Genomic DNA, 12,878 nt, shown 5'->3' on the forward strand with positions numbered 1-12,878 from the left:
GCCCTCTGACTCAAGGGCTGTGTCCGAATTACCGCCCTAACCCCTAACTACTAAAACCCTATATAGTGCGGCACTATATAGTTCTCTATATAGTTCTCTGAATTTTCAAAGCAATTCGGACACCCGTGCTCACTAGTTTTCTCTTTCGGGTGTTTTCAAATGGCGCTTGGCACGGAAACAAAGTGGCGCATTACCGCCACCACCTGGTCTGGAGGGGAACTACTTCTATTTAACGCGGAGAATGACACCCATTTGTCAAATTAAAAATATAATAAATATGAACATTTTATGAAGACTATTTATGAATCTGCTGTGTTCTGATCATGGAAAATGTGGCTGATTTATAAATACTAAAATTATAAACACATTGGTGGTGATTTTATGTATTTGTTGATAAATAAACCCCCATGTTATTACTCCATGGCAATATTTATTTTTGTGCCGCTGAACGATTTACGGGCTCTTGCGAGGAGGCATTTTTTCCTGTAGTTTTCTCTTCTACCTTACTGAAAATAGCTTTATATATGAATCTGTCCGTGTTCCTGTTAGCAATAATTCAACCGTTTTTCATGGGATCAAACCAAAAACGAGCAGATATGCAGCATCACAGGACGGCAAGGAGAAGCAGACGTCTCAGATTTACTCTGGATGCCCTGACCAGACATGAACAACCTGTGGGTTAAACTTAAAGTTTTTTTATTAGTTCAATTTAAGCATTTGTTACTAATTGTGCTCAAGGTTACACAGCCTGCTGGGTAAGAGTTTAACATTCTTTTTCAACACTGGATTATGAACTGTATAGTCTAACTACATGAAACACTTGTGAGATCTAAGTTTAGTATTTTTTATTCAGAGTCAAACCATATCACTTGTTTTAAACAAAAATACTTAATTTTTAAATATTTATATAAAAATCCAAAAACCCAGCCAAAAAAAAACCACGAGATTTTCCAGCATTTATAAATACGTCATAAACTAAAATGTAAGACATCAGAATAAAATGAAACATTCAAAAAAATCAGATTTAATTTTATCAATGAAATAATTATTTTTCTATTTTACAGGGTCTTCCACGTCTCTACTGCTTTGCCAACATAAAGGTGTCTGTCGTGGCCCTTCACGCTGACGCTCAGTCCGACACAAAACCAGACCGGCAGACCCGCAGATCGGTTGACCCGCAGGACCATTGAGCATCTGGTGGAGCAGTTTTGGGTTCCTCACACTCTGGGGGGTGTACAGGAGACTGAGGTCCTGGTGTTTCTTTTCTGGCTGGCGTGTGGCACATCTTACAGTGTGGTAGCCAGGGCCTTTGACATGCCACGGTCCACTGTGAGCGACGTTGTCCACAGGACGGCAGACCGCATCCTCCAGCTGATGAGCAGGGTCACCCAGCATCCAGTGGGAATGAACTGCCATTAGTCACCTCTGGTTTTTTAGCAGCTCGCTGAGTCCTCCACCTTCCAAAAGGTCGTAGGGAGTATCGATGGCTGCCACTTAAGAATAAAGGCCCTAAAAGAAAATGCAGCTTGTTATTTTAACAGGAAGCTTTTTTATTCCATTCAACTGCAGGCTGTATGTGACTAATGCCAAATTTAGAGATATTTTTGTTGGGAATCCAGGATCAGTCCACAGTTCACAGGTTCTACGTAAAAGCCCAATATATGTAAATCAAACATTTCCCACCTGAAGGATCCTTTTGGGTGATGGTGGGTATCCCTGCATTCTTCATCCCATCACGCTGCTGACACCCTACAGGGAACCCATGAGGAATGCGGTTCAGGCCCGTTACAACCAGCACCACGCCAAGGCACGCTCTGTGGTGGAGAGAGCATTTGGCATTATGAATATGAGGAGGAGAGCAATATTTCTGGGGGCACTGGAAGTAAAACCAACCTTCGCAATGAAAATCATTGCCTTCAGTTCTGCACAATCTGTGCATCAGGGAAGGGGACTGCTGGGAGCCACAGATGTTGAGCCACAGCAGGAACCAGTAGGACGGGTAAAGTGGCGTTCGTCTGCGAGGACAAATCTCTGCTTTCCTTTCAGCTCCAACTGTGACACACATGACTCTAGAAGACCAGGATTATTGTTAAGATGTATAAAAATAAATGTTAACATATCAAACGAAAATGTAAATATGTACATTTGATATTTATATGAAAATTCTTTTGAGATTGTTAAAAATGGCTCAGATTTAAATAGTACATGTAAATAATTCATTTTTGTTACTGCATTTATTAAACAAATTGCAAAAACAACGACGACGTTACATTTTGTGAACAATATTTTAAACTCAGGTAAGCTTAACAGACTCTCCTGTCACTCTTTGTCCCTTCTTGCTCTCTCCTCCTCTCCTCTTTCAACAACAACCTTTACCCCAAAATGACAACGATTACAGTTTAATGATAAATAAATACAAATCTGATCAAGTGTCTCTTACTCCCATCCGGCACGAGCTTGCCTGATAACAAACAGGCTATCTTTCTCCACCACAGATGGATCAGATTTTCCTCATCCTATTCAGTCCCTACATATATAAACACATTTAAAAAATGTATTAATAACTTATTACTACGGTTAGAACTCACTCGTTTTTTTATGTAATATCAACAGCGTTTGTTTTTAGCATTCTGCGCTAATTCGCGCTAGCGTTAGCTTTAGCATTACCGAAATTGATGAGCTTCCAAACAATGTAGATAGTCGATTGAGGAATATAACATATTAAACACATCATCTTACGTATTTACAAATATATTTTACAACAGATACTTGATACTTTTAAATATACTTACATTTTTAAGTCCTCTTTCTCGCGCAACCGTCCGCCATCTTCGAATAATTCAAGCGCAGTGTATTGTGGGTCACACGCAATGCATTCTGGTATGAACGCAGTGCATTCTGGGCAATATTCGCCGATCGAGTGAGCATCAATCCACACTGGTTTTTCGTAGAGAATTCTGGGAAATTTCTAGTGCACATGATTTTTGAACTGTAGATTCGGACAGCACTACAAAATGGTGACCGCACTATATAGTGCACTATATAGGGGTTAGGGCGGTAATTCGGACACAGCCCTAGATCCCTCGTTCTCCACCTCCCGTTTTGTTTTCCGGTTGTTATTGCCGGTGCTCTCCCAGAAGACGGCGGTAGCTTCTTCTGAAAAAAAAAAAATCCGCGCCGGGCTGTGTCGGCTTCAGGCCAGCAACAACCACGGCTTTCTCACACAACTCTGGGTTGGGCGCGTCTTTTAAGTTGCTGCTCTTGCCTCTTGTTTTTCTCCTCCGCCATCTTTCTTTGAATGTGTGTTCTTCTTATTCCGCCCGCAACAGCCAATCTAGCAATGATCGCCCCCTATCGACCCTCCGAAGAATTGTCTTACCAAAGGATGGTTAATATAACGTTTTACAGGTTCTTTAAATGTAAATAAAAGTTCGATACTTGACGAAGACGTCTGGAGAATCAATGGCGGCACTAAATATCGCGACATATCGCCATATCGATATTTTGGCACACCCCTAGTAGAGATAGGAATCGTTAATATTTCATTAACTCTTCTTAATCTGCTGCTTTTCACTCTGTTACCTTATTGGTATTCTTATCGATATTTTCAGGTGTGAGTTTTCACTTAAATAAAATGATTTATAAATATCAATGTGTATTTGTAGGTAACAACTCAGATAAACAGTGCAGTTAAGAACCAAAATGCAGAGTTTATCAAATGGCCTCCTCCCTGCCGAGAAATATAACAATGTTGTATTTTATTATTTTTACATTGTGTGTTGGATAATCTATTATTGATGCATGATACCAAACAGCCCAATCAAGTTGGCCCAAAGGCACATTGGCAGAGCAACATGTTGTCTATGAAGAACCTACTCAGCTGTGCTACAAATAACAACAAACATCCAAACCACAACGGTAAACAATCAAGACCAACACAACTGTCAACATCCAGAATCCAGCAAATATCCCAAACAGAACATTATTACCCACAATGCACCTGCACAGGTCCTGCAGCAGACAGGGTCTTTCCAAGAACTTTATTAGTCTCATCTTTTTAAAACTGGAAAGATTTTTCTTCAACATTTACTAAAAAAAAACAGGAAATGAAAATATTTGACAATCCACTTGATGAGAAGCTGCAGAAAGACTGAAATCCATCAGATTGTAAAAACGTAGAGGTGGTCCTTTGATGATGATGATGTGATGAAGATCAGACGCTGATGTCACTGATGTTCTGGCTGTTGATGGGCTGGATGTGGGTCCTGGTGGTGCTGAAGAATGAAAGATCCTTCTACCTGCAGTCATTCCTGAAGGAAGCTGATTGCAGCTGTTCTCTCCTGACAGATGGAATGATGGGAAATGAAGTTCATGTTGAAGTGTGCTCCAAGCAGAACAGAAAGGTCTCACCTCAAAGTCAGGACTTGGATCAGCTGCTGTTCTCTGGGAGCGTGCACGTGCTGCTGCATGTGCTTCTGTCATGGCGTTCTGGATGAGCTGCTGAGGTCTGTTTGCATCAAGACTCTCAGCTGCTTTAGTCAAACTGCTGAGCGATGGAACAATGGAGCCGTTTCTGAAGGAAGAGGATCAAACATGATGCTCTGCATCCGTTTGCTTCAGGAAGTGGAGGTTTTTTAGAGTCTCCAGACTGTTTCTGAACGGCCAAAGAAAAGCAGCTGATGTGGTTCTGTCTCCTACCAGCAGGGAGCGCTCTCAGCATGCCAGAACAGATCCTCAATGCTGCTCTGAGAAGGACTCTTCTGTTCCAGAAGCAGAGACTGTTCACATCCAGGAGAATCTGGACTCCAATGAATCCCAGAGAATCTCCTCTCTGCTGTTTGGACACTTTGACCAGCAGAGGGCAGCAGAACTTTCAGCAACTCTGGATCTGATCCCACAAAAACAATCCATGGATGATCAGATTTCAGAAGATTTGAAGGATCAAAGACAAAGATGTTCTGAAGAGAAGATGTGAGAAGAAAGTCCAGAATGAATCCACTCTGACTTCTCCTCATGTCTCTGAAGCTTGTGTCTTCATGTCTTCACCTCAGAGTTTCTTCTGGATTCCATGTGGATCAATAATATTGATCATGTTCTGTTGTCATTTTCCATCAGAACTTCAGGCTTTTCTCTGATGATGATCTCTGAGCTGAACTTCTTGGAGGAATTCCTGAATCTGGGATTTGGAGCAAACAGTCAGAACAAAGGAGGTTTCCATTTCTTCTAAGCTCTGCCAGAAGAAAAGAGCTGAAGCTTGAAGCTGAAGCAGCATTTGCTCAGAGAATCTGTCCTCCAGACCAACAAGTCCCACCACAGCCTTGAAGACGTTTCCAGAAGCAGCAGCAGACTTTGTTCCCATGACGACGCTGAAGTCAGCTGCTGCTCTGCAGGAGAAAGTCTGCAGCTCCTCAGTCAGGAAGCTCTTTCAAGCTCGTGCACATCTGTCAGTGCAGCAGCAGAAAGCCTGTTTCCCTGCAGGAAGTCTGAGACTTTTCAAAGTAAGAGCCTCATGTTGGCAGAGATGGGTTGGATTCTTTGATGCTCCAGTGTCTTTTGGATTCAGGATGAGTTCATGCAGATCTAGAAATCCCACCATGATGATCATCCTTGAGGAATTTCAAAATAAAAGACTTACAAACACCACAATCACTGCTGGATGATAAATACATTTACTCTTTATTTTCTGTCAATAAATAATATTTATCAATAAATCCTTGATTGTAAATGATGGATCTAAAGTTGAAAAGAAGTCAAAGTGCTGACTCAGCACAGATCAAAGGAGACACAGATGATTTCCTGGAATGAAGAAAACATCAAACATCATGATGTGATCTGGAACTGAGCTGTTCTTCAGAAGATCCTCCCAAACATGGAAACTGTTGCTGCAACACGTGAAGGTTTGGTTCTGTTGCTAGTGAGATCTGATGGATCAGAACCAGACTTCTGTCAGCTGGAACTGGGGCTTCTTCCAGACCATGTGACCTCATGGACAAAGTTCCAACATGGTTTCAATGAAATGTGGAGGTTTTCCAGGAAACGTTGCTGCAGTTCCTCCGTCTCATCAAATGAGAGATTTCTCTGCACTAAAGAAGAAAATCTTCCAGAACAGCTTCAAGCTGCAGAAAAACTGTTTCCATCATTCTGAGGACATTTCTTTAGGCTTCATGTGAAGAAAACAAACTGTTTGAAAAGATGAAAACAGAAACAAAGACGTTTCTAGAAGATGCAGTTACAAAGAACAGCCAGCAGGTGTCTCACTGTGGGAGTCTCTGGAGTTGAAAAATGACTTTTCTTTGGTGAAATTCAGTCATTTGGATGAAAGACAAACAGGAAGACAAATCCTTGTTCTTCTAATATTGGATCCAAATGTTGGTAGAAAGTAAAGCAGCAACAATCAAATGAGCAGCAGCTCTTTTTAGTTCATCTCTCACTAGAATGAGATCCAGACTGAAGCTTTTGGAAACTTGGATCATTCCAGCTGAAACTCACTTGGATCAACTGTGGACATTTCTGGAGATTTCAGGACGTGGATTCAACAAATCCCAGTTAGTTTGCTAAGAAACAGAAGAAAACTAATTTACTGAAACTCTGGGATGTTTGAAATCCACTTTTTAGCTCTGGGAGCTGAAAATGTGTGGAGCTGCTGAGAATCCATCATCCTCTGTGAACGCTGGATCTTCATCCCTGAAAGTCCATGTGAAGAGGAGAAATGGTTGCTCCTCTTCACACCAGAGACAGGAGCAAGAACAGATTTGACTGCATTTGGACTGAGAAGCTCATTATTTGTCTTTAACTTAACTTCATCATCTTCAAATGGACACGCCATGCTGCTTCACCTCTCTGAAAACAAAGTAACCTTCAACTAAACCTGCTCCGGACCAGGTTATGTTCAGAGCATGAGTTGCTATGGCAACTTGACATACCCTGAAACATACCTCCATTTCTGGAACCGAAAGCTGAGGTTATCTACTTCCTTAGCCTCAAACTTATCATGGGAGCTAGCATAACATGCTTTCTGGAATACATCCCTGTTTTATTTTACCTGTTGTGGCTTTGGGTTCTCCTGGAGGCTCCGCCTCCTCTCCTTTGGCTCTCCATGAGTGGTACTCAGCTGTCTGCACTTTAGGCTAATTTGTTTGTACTCTATTTAAGTGTGTCTGTTTCTGCTCTCTGTGTCAGAGTGTTTTTTAAGTTTGGTCTTATACATAATAGCGTATCATTATATAGCTTGTTTCTATCTTTTTTTTTATACACTGTATTTTATCCCACGAAGGGAAATTCTTTCTCCGCATTTGACCCATCCCCTTGGGGAGCAGTGAGCTGCAGCCGAAACCGGGAGGCGGTAGTGTTAAGGGTCTTGCCTAAGGACCCTCACTGGGTGATGTTAATTGTTGTTGATTACCATTGATATGGTAATTGCCCCCAGTACCATTGCTCATTCCCCTCCGGGAATCGAACCCTGGTTTCCTGCATGGTAGCTTCCAACCCAGAGCTACCCAGCCGCCAAAGGAGCCTACAAGGACCAAAGCGCTTTACAGTCACAGTTACATTCACTGAGTAACACACACTGGTGGTGCTGAACAAACACATCTGCACCGCAGGCTTCAAAAGAAGATAACACTGCTGAGCGGAGACAGGATGAAGCGGCTCAGTCTGAATAGCAGTGATATACACCTGAGTCACTATTTGTCCCACTGTACTTTTTTTCATAATCATTTTAAATTTTCTCCCGTTTAATTCAATTACCCTGGTCGCGGTGGGTGGGATTAATCTCCGCAATTTGAAGCCTTCTGTTCACATTGATTATTAAAATTATGATTCAACAGTACAGTACAGAAGTTATTTGTTGAAAAACGTTTCTAAAGTACTTTTATTTGTGAAACAAATGCTTGAGCCTGTAAAATAGTTTGTTCTCTTTTCAATGTATTATAGAGTATTTAATTGTATAATAATTGGAAAAAAAATAGAGATTTCTACTTCACGGACTTTTGGAACTTAACCCCCGCGTAAAACAAGGGTTTACTGTACAAAGATTGTTGTTTGTCTTCTCCATCCTTGTTTTTACACAGAAAAGTATCAATAAGAATAAAGCAATATCAATAAGAGAAGAACCATATATATAATCTTAACAATACTTATCTCTAGTAAATGGTTACTTGACCTAACAAACACTGCAGTCACTACTTTGTGTTTAAATATTTATTAAATGTTCACTGATCACATTAAAAGTGTTAGAATTAAAGATGTATAAAAAACATTTCAACCATAATGAAGACATTCAAGATTTAGCTCTGATGAAACAAAACAAACAACTCATTTCTATTTGCAGGTACATCTAAAACAATTCATTTTGTACAAAAAATGGTACATATTTGTCAGCAGTAAAACTTAGAACTTGTCTAGAATCATTACACAAATATTGAAACTTATTGATCCATTACTTTTTTTGCTTTTGATGTAGAGAAGATGAATACCTAATATGTAAACGCAGCTATTGTTTGTCAAGAAAGACTTGTGAGTTCTAATGTGTGTCTTAAGAATAGATCTGCAACTTAAAACTTGAATCACATTATTTACAAGAAAAAAGGCTTTTCTCCTGTATGAGTTCTCATGTGCCTTTTAAGACAATATAAATCTCTAAAACTCTTTTTACATTCTTTACACGAAAAAGCCTTTTCTCCTGTGTGACTCCTCATGTGTGTTTTGAGACTAGATATACGTCTAAAACTTTTATTACATTCTTTACAAGAAAAAGGCTTTTCTCCTGTGTGAGTTCTCATGTGTCTACTGAGATTAGATATTTGACTAAAACTTTTATTACATTCTTTACAAGAAAAAGGTTTTTTTCCTGTGTGAATTCTCATGTGCCTACTGAGATCAGATCTGTTACTAAAACTTTTTCCACATTCTTTACAAGAAAATCGCTTATATTTTGCATGGATTCTTGTGTGAATTCTGAACAGAGATTTGTTACCAAAGCTTTCACCACATTCTGTACAGATATAACATCTTTCATCAGACCCAGTTTCCATGTAGTCAGATGGGTTAGAAATTATTCTTGAGTCTTCAACGGATTTGAAAAAAGAAAGTATTTCTTCATTTGGAGATTGTTTACATTTCTTACCCAAACTTGCCTTCTTTGGCTTTTTTCTAACATCAAATTTACACTGAGTCTCTGACATGTGAGAGCTGTCCACACTTTGGACATGACTTCTGTCTCTTTTCTTCCTCTGATCTCTGTTCTGTGGGTCTGTCTCTTCATCTGTAGTTGATGTTGATTCTGTCTCTTCATCTGTAGTTGATGTTGATTCTTCATGTTGGTTTCCTTCTTCATCCTGACTTTTAACATTAAAGCTTTGCTGATTTTTTAGATCTGCTTCACTGTTCTCATCTTCCTCAAAAGTAGCAATCTCCATCAAGTTATCAGTCTCCTGCTTCAGATCAAGCTTCTCTTCATCCTGACTGATGAAGAGGTCATCTGGCTCCTCTTTAATCTGTGATGGTCCTGGTACCCCATGTCCATCTTCAAATTGTGGAAGTTCTGGATCCTCCTGCTCCTCTTTATAATATGGAGGTACTTGTTTTTCCTGTTCCTCTTTATAATGTCGAGGTTCTGGTTCCTGCAGTTCCTCTTTATAATGTGGAAGTTCTGGTTCCTCTTGTTCCACTCTGAAGTTCCTCTGCGGGTTGCAGGGATCCTCCTCTTCAGTACTCCAGTGCTGGGGGAGGACTGCAGAAACACAAGAGGCCCTTTTATATGTTTTGAGGATTTGTGTGTTGTTAAGCACCAATAAAAATTTGAATAGACTCAGTCAGAATATGGACAATTTACAATTTTACTTTAAATAATGTAATTCCTTAGTTTAAAACACAAAATCCAGGAAACCTTTCTAAAAGATAACGTACCTGTGACTGTGAATGCTTATCTACAACACAACCTCCAAAATGTTTGAGAAGGAGCCCCTGAAGGACCATTGTTTGTTAAGTTAACTTACTGGTAATATTGCCAATGAAGTGCTTTTTTTTTAAAAAGAAGTTGCTTCTGTTTTCTTTAGCACAGCAGCACAACACTGTGCTGAAAAAGGCCCCCCCTACACCTCCCCACAATGAGGAGAGCTGTGTCAGTCAATAACCTATAAGCTGAACCAGCTGAAGATAATAAAAAATGTTGTCTTAATAATTTATTTAATACTTTCTTAAATAAATTGAAACTGCAGAAAAGTAATTCATAAATGGTGCAAACAGGTCTTTAATGCCAAACAGGTCTTTGATGTCATCTAACTGTATTTCTTTCACGATCATAGGCCGCGCTTACAAGTATTAAATTTTCTCTAAAGTGTAGGGGGCGCCCTATGAGGTGGTGTGCCTAATGTGTCGTTTTGGGGCGTAGAGGAAGACGGCATGAGAACGGGGAAAGGAAGTATGGGCGAGCTGGGTCACTCTTAACGCGGTAGCAAGAGCAGAGCTGCTATTCAACAGGCTGCAATGGAAAGCTGTCTGTGCCCCATTTACCTCCCAACCACTAACAGAGTGAGGGAGGGGTAAGCACTTCATTTATTACAGCTTCAACATACTTTTCGCTAGAGACACCATTCAAACATTGAAATGCTCACAAAGCTTTGAACTACAACACAAGTTTTATGATCATTATGGGATGGCAACATGACCTACGGTTTGGCAGCCATTTTATACAATAATCTGAGGCGATTTTCATGTTTTTCCACATTAATAAATAACTAACTTTATTTCCTTGTGATTTTCACAAAATATCATGCTCATGCCATTACTTTAAGTCTACAATCACCTCTGGAGTTTCATCGACCTTTGATCCCAGGAAGAGGCCGCCATCTTGAATTTTCAAAAAAAGAGCACCTTGAGGACCAAATGCAAACGAAACCTCTTCCTTGGGATTTTTATCAATCATCTTACAACTTCTCAGGCGTCAATAGGAAGCAACCATGGAAACAATGTGGCAATTATAAATTGTAGATTTGAAATGCTGTCCACGTAATGAGCTCGCTAAAAGTGGTGTACTATTATGGCGTTGCATGGCTGCCATAAAGTGTAAGAACGCAAAATCAACTGAGCAGGTGTATTCCGGAACTGAGTGAGAGAACCTTACAACCGCAGGCGCAATTCTAACCGAGTGACCCCCGCATTTTACAACTGCACGTCTGCAATCGTAACTGAGCGGTGATCCTGCAGCGTTCACTTCCCCTTTGCAGGCTCGCCTGTGTTTGCGCGCCAGGTTAAGGGGGCGTTTTTGAGATAGGTTCCTCACTCTGTTCCTGAATACACCCGCTCAGTTGTCTTTACGCCCCAGTGATGAAACGCCATATACTCTTAAACTTGCCTGTTTTTCAATGAAATACTGTGAAAATCGAATGCATGCATCCATGGCCGGAACTGAACATAATGAAAAACACTGAATACTGACATAAGGAATGTGGGCGTGGTTAGCAAACAACCTCTGTTGCTGAGGAGCAACTTAGCAACAAACTCAGTTTTGCTCCCACTGCCTTTTGAAAACACACACCAGCATTTTACCGGTATGTTTTCATGTTAAGAAAAAACACCCATAACTGAAACTGGGCTGTTTAGTCCAGCGCTGCTGTATTGTAAGGAGAGGAATATTTGGTAAATAATATGGCTTTAATTGTGTGTTTGTGTCTGGCAGGTCAGTGTGTGGTGTGGCTCTTTGACTCACAGATAGAAATTTCGGCTCTTTGTATCAAACTTGTTCGCCACTCCTGTTTGTGTTAGATGCTTTAATAAAAAAAAATGGCGGATGTAACGTCGATTAAAACCTTAACCAACGGCCTAAGACCAGGGTGAGAAAGTGCAGCGGGTTTTTCTATGCTGTAAGTTTTTTTCATGTTAAATCACTGCATTTGTTAACGTTTTAATTCACGTTACAGCCACCGTTTCTTTTCTATACAGCTTCAATAAGAAAGTCCTGCCCGCTGCTTTGCCGGATTTGACCAGCAAATTTCGGCCAATCAGATCAACCAGAAAGGTTACTGCCCCCAAGTGACAAACACACCCCTGAACACCACCCCCCAAGTGACGAAAGCACCCCTTAACACTGCACGCAAACCCAAGCAAGCGTGCAAAGGGGAATTGACCATGTAGGATCACCGCTCAGTTAGGATAGCAGGTAGTTGTAAAATGCGGGATCACTCGGTTAGAATTGCGCCTGTGCAGTTGTAAAGTTCCTCACTCAGTTCCTCAATGCGCCAGCTTAGTTGTCTTGATGCTCTCTCTTTCACTTTATGGCTAGCGCTGTGATGGTGTGGGATTTTTTAATCACAGCGCGGATGAACCAGCAGGGGGCGTCTTTGTCTTTTTGTTTTTCATTTTGACGTTCACTCAACCAGGAAGTTTATTTTTCTGTCATGCACTTATAAATTTTGGTCTGTTTTCTTTCTGTACTGGAGTGTTTATGGAGCCACGACACCTGCAATGCAGACTAGACAAAAGCACACCATTCAGAAACAAAGAGAAATTGTCAGCGGCTACCTTCATTCTCTGTCTCTTAAACCCTCAAATCAAGTCAGAAATCTAGGGGTAATCATGGACTCTGACCTGAACTTTAACAGCCATATCAAGTCAGTAACATCAGCGGCATTTTACCACCTGAAAAACATTGCCAAAATCAAAAACATAATCTCAAAGCGAGACCTGGAGATACTTATCCATGCATTTGTCTCCAGTAGGTTAGACTACTGTAACGGCCTGCTCACCGGCCTGTCCAAACGAGCTGTAAAACAGCTTCAGTACATCCAGAATGCTGCTGCTCGAGTCCTGACCAAAACCAGGAAGTATGATCACATTAGTCCTGTGCTCAGGTCTTTGCACTGGCTCCCTGTACCTCAAAG

The 12,878-nt window shown here is 40.7% G+C and overlaps 1 protein-coding gene and 2 long non-coding RNA genes across 3 annotated transcripts in view; 1 reads left to right on the forward strand and 2 right to left on the reverse strand.

The window, feature by feature from the left end:
* Positions 1-367, forward strand: part of LOC144988601 (uncharacterized) — a 59,875-nt gene extending 59,508 nt beyond the window's left edge. The window contains exon 2 of the long non-coding RNA XR_013652527.1: positions 16-367. This is a non-coding gene — a long non-coding RNA (uncharacterized LOC144988601). The remainder of the gene's footprint in view (positions 1-15) is intronic.
* The window catches only part of LOC101164420 (uncharacterized), a 736,165-nt gene that overhangs the window by 499,752 nt on the left and 223,535 nt on the right, over positions 1-12,878 (reverse strand). The gene's annotated exons all lie outside the window — the stretch shown is intronic.
* On the reverse strand, positions 680-7,536 carry LOC144988392 (uncharacterized). The gene is made up of 4 exons (XR_013652305.1): positions 2,793-7,536; positions 1,894-2,069; positions 1,684-1,814; positions 680-1,509 (listed from the first exon to the last, which is right to left on the reverse strand). It is a non-coding gene; the product is annotated as an uncharacterized LOC144988392 (long non-coding RNA).

Source organism: Oryzias latipes, chromosome 2 (genome assembly GCF_053564925.1).
Source record: "Oryzias latipes strain Hd-rR chromosome 2, Olatipes_Hd-rR_3.1".
Taxonomy (NCBI): Eukaryota; Metazoa; Chordata; class Actinopteri; order Beloniformes; family Adrianichthyidae; genus Oryzias; species Oryzias latipes.